Source organism: Octodon degus, unplaced genomic scaffold (genome assembly GCF_000260255.1).
Source record: "Octodon degus isolate 3935 unplaced genomic scaffold, OctDeg1.0 scaffold00074, whole genome shotgun sequence".
Taxonomy (NCBI): domain Eukaryota; kingdom Metazoa; phylum Chordata; class Mammalia; order Rodentia; family Octodontidae; genus Octodon; species Octodon degus.
The window spans coordinates 7,132,098-7,139,435 of record NW_004524650.1 but is presented as its reverse complement, the minus strand read 5'-3'; positions in this window follow the sequence as shown (position 1 = coordinate 7,139,435).

Sequence of the window (7,338 nt, the reverse complement as noted above, 5' to 3'; positions counted from 1 at the left end):
TGAACATGCCTTCAGGGTTTGGCGGGAGTATCACGGCTTTTTTAAGCAGGCACTTAAACAGCTGAGCTAATGGGCAGGCCCTCTGTGTATATATAGCGTTGCTCTTTTAGTTCTTTTTTTTTTTTTTTTTTTTTTTTTTTTTTTTTTTTTTTTTTTTTTTTGAGCAGGGGTTGCTCAGGATGCCTTCAAGGCAGATCTGATTTGGCTTGAGGATGAGGAATCAAACCACAGCATCCAAGCCTGACTATTTTGTTTCAGCAGGCACTTAAACACCTGAGCTAATGGGCAGGCCCCCTACAAATCTATTATCAAAACATCACTGAGTTTTCTGTATTCAATTCCACAGCCAGGGAGATAGCTCAGTGGAATAGGTGCCTGCCTGGCAAACGCAAGGTCCTGAGTTCAATCTCCAATACCACCAAAAAAAAATTCCACAGTGCAAGGTCATTTTAAGAAAGTAGAACTATTCCACATGACTAAATTGCCATGTGATTTTTCCAGGAAACAGATTTCTTCCTGTATATACTTTTCTCAGTTCCTCCAGACATCTCTCTTGATGCTAGTTCATTTTTAACACATGCTGTTTTGTGCCTGGTGAGTGTTTCTCCCTGGAAACTCCTCCCCCAGCTGCCATACACCTCTCTTGCTCTTGTTCACTCTTCATGTGCAGGGAGAGAACTTCACTGACTTGCCCTGAATTAACTCCTCTGACAACACCTTGAGCTTTCTATCTTATTGTAACACTGCAACTGCTGCTTCTTGTACCCTTGAATGGGCTGATAGTCTGTGTACAGACAGTTGTTCAACTGTATATAATCCTGCCCTGAAAAGTCTGCTGTCTGATTGAATCTCTTTCACCAATGATTTTTTTTTCATCAAAGGCCAAATTTTAGGGCTCAGTTGCTTATCCCATTTAATCATATTCAGTGTACCTTTCCCTAATGTCCTAACTTTGGCAAATAACAAGTCAAATTGGTGGAAATACCTGTTAATATTCAACATGTATCTTCCTTATATATTTCTGTTCTATGATGCAAACATTTAAAAACACTCATTTGGTACCTCAAATGCCTAATTTTGTCACAAGCAGGTATGTTTCATTCTAACATTCAGATAAAAGTTATTTAGTAAACTAATTAAGATAGTTTGGTTGAATTTTACTTGCACTTCATGCCTTCATTGTCTACTAGAGTACTGTGCATTTGTAGGTATGTGCTGAATGTTTAAAACAGCCAGTGATTTTACACAGTGGTGACATTTCTACACAAATATACCCTGTATTTGGCATGTCCACACCTCTGCCCCTAATACCAAGGGACCGAACAGCCCCATGGTATGGCCCCATGAGCTACTCAAAATGGCATTTATAGAACCAGCCCTACAAAATCCATGTATTATGCTGGGCATGGAATGCTTGACTATAATTCAGCTACTAGGGAGCTGAGGTAGTAGAATAGCAAATTGAAGGCTAACCAGGGAAACTTAGAGATTCTATCTCAAAATAAAATTTAGAAAAGAAGTTGAGGATGCGTCTCCATGGTTTAGCACTTGCCTCTCTAGGTTCAATCGGTAGTACTGGAAACAAAAATCCATGATTATAACACTACTTGTTTACTAGTAAGTGCTACAGGAAATTTCTGAGTTGCTTTAAAAACATCTCTGGGTTTCTCCGCTACAGAAGATTCCAAATAACATTATAGATATTCTTTCCTCAGGAGGCAGAGCTTAGCTCCTTCCTCTACTCCTCTTCTGTGGGCCATATTTCCAAAGAATGGAAACTGGAGAGGTAGGAGTGTCACTTGACAGTGATGAATCCCAACAAACATTCCTGGGCCACCTGATGCATGTTAAGCAGCCCCTGGAGAGAGTCATGCCAATAGCATGTACCCTTCATATAGTGTGACAAAGAATGCTGCTGCATCTTTGAGTTCTCTTTTCTGAAACTCATCATCTCAGTGTAAATATGAGCAAAGCACCAGACAGAGCAAATGAACGTAGCGCCTGACCAGTACTCAAACCTGCTAGGGGTATCAGGACAAGAACAGTCAGAAATTCTGGAAAACAGGCCAGAGGAGGCCAAGGACAACTCACTGGCACATGGTTCCCTGGCTAGGACCTTAGAGCAGAAAAAAAAAAAAAAAAAGAACCAGGAGAAAAGCTAATGAAATCTGAATAAAGGGTGGGGAGTTTATCTCTGTCTCTCAGTTGTGATAAATGTTCCATGAGAATGTAAGATAGGGAAACTCGGAGAAGCGTATGTAGAAATTCTGCATTATCATTGTGAATTTTCTGTTAATTAAAGTGAGTCAATTTGTAAAACTCGGGGGAAAGCACAACAACAATTTCATGTCAGGTGGAAGGCACTGGGCCTGCTAAGTTCTTGCCTCAATCTAACCTGCTTTGTTGCAGAGATGTGTGGTGGGGGGCGGCTGAAATGGGAGGAGGTGCAGGACTGGGGGCTCAACTATGAAAACATGTTCTGAATGGGATCAAATGTCAGTGGGAAACCTGTGTCTTATATTAATAGTAGATATTAAGATAAAATACTGTGTTTCAGGTATCATCTGAATGTAAGCAACTTGTACTCTTAAACACAAGCCTAAGAATGACTGAGATTCCAAAAGGAGGCCTGAAAGCCTGGACTCTACCTTCCCTGGCTTGGGTCAAGTCTGGAAGGATCTCCACTAAAGCACTCCTGAACAGCACTCCACTCCACCCCTAAGCAGTTGCATCCAGCAGTGAGTAATGTCCAGGACCTTGGCACTGAGAAGCCTTCTCACCACCCCACCTCAGCTGGGCAAAGAAAAAGAGGAGGTGATGCTCTGACACTGGATCCCACAGAAGACACCAGCCCCCTGCAGGGAGGCACAAAAATGGCCTGGCAAACAAAGCTGGGAAACTAGACAAAGGAGAGCAAATCTCCCCAGCAAGTGACATTTTTCTAGCATTTGTAGATTCAGGACAGACTCTACTACTCTCCAGGGAAAGTGAAAAAGACAAAACAGAAAGAGCACAGATTAGCATATTTAGGGAAAAGTTAGAAGTGCACAATAAAAGCATTGCAGCATGAAGACAAAACTAGTAGGATGCTGGGCAAGGATAGCCCGGTGGGGGTGGAGGGCTGGGGGGTGCGGGGTAAGGATGGTGGGGTGGAGGGGGTAGTGGTGGGGTGTGGGGGGTACAACCTCTTCCTAGAGAACCAATTCAATGCTAGAGAAGGCTTTGTAAGACCTGCAGAGCCACTGGAGGGGCAGGGAATACAAGAAGTTTGAAAAGGAGAGTCTCATTTGAAAGACTTTGAGCTTTAGAAATCTACTTCATAGTGCCCATGAGAGTTCCCTGGGGAGAGTCCCCCATTGTTCCCCAGGCTCAATGCCAGCTCCAAACCCTCACACTTCTGGAAAGCAGTCTCAGTGTCCTCTTCTTTCTTCCTCTGTCTGACTGCTCAGGGGAGCAATGTTGAAAACGCGGATACATAAGATGGAGGCTGTGGGCCCTCAGTAAATTCTCCTTCAAAGATACTTTTGAAACACCTTCAGTGAATATATGTACTGAAGACTACAAGTTATTAATTTTTTAATCCTCCCTGTGAACAGTCCTGACTGACTCACCTAGTCAGTCCCCTCTGAGGATCAGTTTCCTGGAAATACAGACACAGTGTGCCAGGAGAGCCACTGAGAAGATGGGCAGACTTATTTAGCATTGCAGAGTCAGAAGGAGCCTTAGACTTTTTACATAATTCCTTCCCCTCACAGACATGGGGCCGAAGAGTGGGAAAGGTTTAAGGGCAAATAGCTCAGATGAAATGCGGTAGGAGGAGTTTGGAAGGTTTGGAGCCAGATGTGGTGGTGCATATGTGTGATTCCAACCGTCTGGGAAGCTAAGGCAAGAGAATCACAAATTTCAGCACACCTTGACCAACTTTGTGGCTTACACCTTGTCTCAAAAAAAAAAAAAAAAAAAAAAAAAAAAGGCTGGGGCTGTAGCTCAGTGTGAAGGCCTTGGGTTCAATCCTCAGTGCTGCAATGAATGAGTGAATGAATGAATGAATGAATGAATGAATGAATGAATGGAGATTGGTCTCAGAGCAGAGCAGAACTTCTAAAAAGACACACTGGCTCTCTCTGTACCTCCCCAGGACTTGACAGCAACCTTTCTACAGGCACCCCAGATAAAGGCACAGTGTAAACACAGGCTAAAATCCTTTTCTTCATGCAAAGACTTCTGCTCATATGTGTGTGCATATAAACATGTGAATGGATTTACCCTCTCAACACACACATGTGCTTACACATACATAGACCTTTGTGTTTGCCCTTTTCTAGATCCTTTGTTTGCTCTGAATATTTGGGCTTCTGCTTTTCAAACATCGGATTTTCTTTCAAGCACTAGGCATAGTAGATAAGTTAATTTAGAAAGTAAAATAGAAAACCAAGATCTAGCCTCTCATGAGAAAGCAGTGGCCTTTTCTGAAAATCTGGCCATATTTCATTCCCACAGGTAGAACTGGAACTGGATCTTTATTGGAGGGGCTAGTTCCAGGGTTGTGGAGGAAGTTAGGCGCTCTTTCTCTCCTTGCACACAAGAAGAAGGCTAATAATAATAATAATAATAATAAACATTTATAATTACATAGTTGCTTCAGTTGGAGTTCAAATTGTTTTACATACTTTACCTGATTGTTGTTTATAGTATTTGGGAGCTCATGTAAGAGACTGAGCAATGTGTACTGATTTCTGAGATGAAAAAACTTGGGGATCAAAAAGGTAAAGTTGGGGTCAGGGAGATAGCTCAGTAGAATAAGCATTTGCCTGGCAAGGACAAGGGCCTGAGTCCAATCACCAGTTCCGGAAAAAAAAAAAAAGATAAAGTGCACTTTATATTCTAAAGCTGTACATTTCAAAACGGAGTCTGCAAACTCTGAGGTCCAAGAAAAATTCCCAGAATAACCATGAGCAGTATCTGTAAAAATAATTTTTTTTCTATTCATTTTGCTGCTAATGTAAAAGAATAATCGTTTGGGTACACAGGCCTGACTGCTCTACAACGGAGTACTGGCATGAAGTTTCAAGGTATACATTTGCATTTATGTCTGTATTTATGACAGAAGTGACTATACTCACCCTATTTCTCAAACTGGGGTGAGTGGGTATATTTTTAGGGTTAACTCCATTCTTTGGCTTTTGGGAGACTTTCTATTTGACTCATGGCATGGCTGAAGCTTCAGTACACATTGATGTAGGGGAATGAAACTCCCAACCTGAAAGATATCTGGGCCAAGTTTGTGTTCTGTAAAACTGAAAAAATGATTTTTAGGAAAAACAAAGGTTAAGAGCAGAATATGTTTATTGGGGGAAAGAAGGCTCCTGTCTGAGAGAAGGACAGAATGGGGACCCAAGTGGGTTGCCCTGGAAGCTGTGTCTTCCAGGGATTGTTATAGAGTAAAATCATGTGGTAAAGTGGGTCTCAGGTGGAGAACATGGGACGTCAGGTGGGCATAAGGTGGTACAAACCTATACTCAATCAATGAGCTTACAAGCACCATTGCTCAGGTAAAATTGATTAAATTCAGGATGGAATGGGGAAGCGAGTCACATAGCAGGCAGGCATGGCAAGTGGGCACAAATGTAGAACAGGGACTTTTCCTGTAATGGCTGGGTTAGTGACTTCCAGGTGTCCTTAAGGTGAGACACTCATTAGAATATCAATCCTGGATACCTATCTTTAGGGAGGTATGTGGCTACATTTGTTTACTTGTTATCTTGAGGTCCAACCCACCACAGGGGTCTGTCTCCCCCAAAGTTGCAAAGTCATTTTGTTTTCCATACTGTCTCCTTGAAGGCCTAGCCCTGTCTGACTGCCTATAATATTTCTATCTAACTCAGCTGCCTGCAACAATATCAAGAAGAAAGAGCAGGGCTGTAATAGGGGGGCTTCTGTGGGCACTAAGGCCACAGGAGGGTGGTGAGGGAGGAGTGATCTGGTATGGGCTGGCCTCTGGGGAGGTCAGATGGGGTTGGTGGATGCCTTGGGCAGGGCTGATGCTCATGAACAGGTGGTGGCATCCGTACGGCTGTGCATGGGCTAACCTGGAGCAAACCACCAAGTGCAGAGACTGTGACATTCCGATGGGGTGGTGCCCCAGCAACATAGACAAAGCCAGTTGTGGTTCCAGAAAAACTCAGTAAATCAGGGAATGAAGGCAATGATTCAGTGTTATAACCAGGTCAGTCAGAAATGGCAGCAGAATAGAGGGAAGTCAGGGGATGCCCACCCCTGGCATAGTGATACCAGCTTTAGGGTAGCTCAGGGCCTTTTTGTGAGAAGCCCTTTCCCCTGGCTAACTCCTGCTCACTTTTTAGTTATCAGGATGTCTGTTGTTCAGTGGAGTCTTTCTTGACCTCCAGACCAGATTAACTCCTCAGCCATACACCTGTGCCACTTTCCTTTGTAATCCTTCTTTCATCGGGGATTAGTTGCTCAAGGCTTGTTTTCAGACCTGGACTGTTGGCTCCATGAAGGTGAGGGTGGTGCCTATCTTAGCCATTGTAGTAGCTCAGTGCTACCAAGTAATAGGGCTGAGTAAATATTTGCTGATTACATGAAAATAAGGGTTTTATGTCATTTTAAATCTTTGGTACCCTCTCTGAGTTGGACAGAATTGGCCTGGACATCAGTATTCAATGCCCAAAGCTGAGAAATAACAATCTACAAAACGTTCTTTCTATTTTTCCACTAGCTGAACCACATGCCAACAGCCTGATCATGGGGTAATCCCACATAATTTTCTGGGTATGATTGTTCAGATAAGAATGCTTTTCTCTTCTCCCACTCCTCATGTGGACTCCACTGCAAGCTGTGAGCTGCACCATGACAGAAAACATGAAACCATTTTATGAGCTTTATATGCATCAGGTATTTTTGCTTTTAGAAACTACATCCCATACAGAAATTTAAAATTTCTGTAATCTATATAACAATGTAAGAGTCAAATTTAGGTACAGTCGGTTAGATAGAGCCATATTTCATTTTTAAACACTTTAATTCAACATTCATTAATTTTGATGAGTTTTCCAAGTCCCTCAAAATTTTATAGACCCATGAAAAAGTCATTTGTACATTTTTAAAATGTCTAAATAAGGTAGGCCTGGGATAATGTTGGAGAGAGAGAGAGAGAGAGAGAAAGAGAGAGAGAGAGAGAGAGAGAGAGAGAGAGAGAGAGAGAGGAAGAGGAGAGAAAAGAGAAGAGAAAAGAGAAGAGAAGAGAAGAGAAGAGAAGAGAAGAGAAGAGAAGAGAAGAGAAGAGAAGAGAAGAGAAGAGAAGAGAAGAGAAGAGAA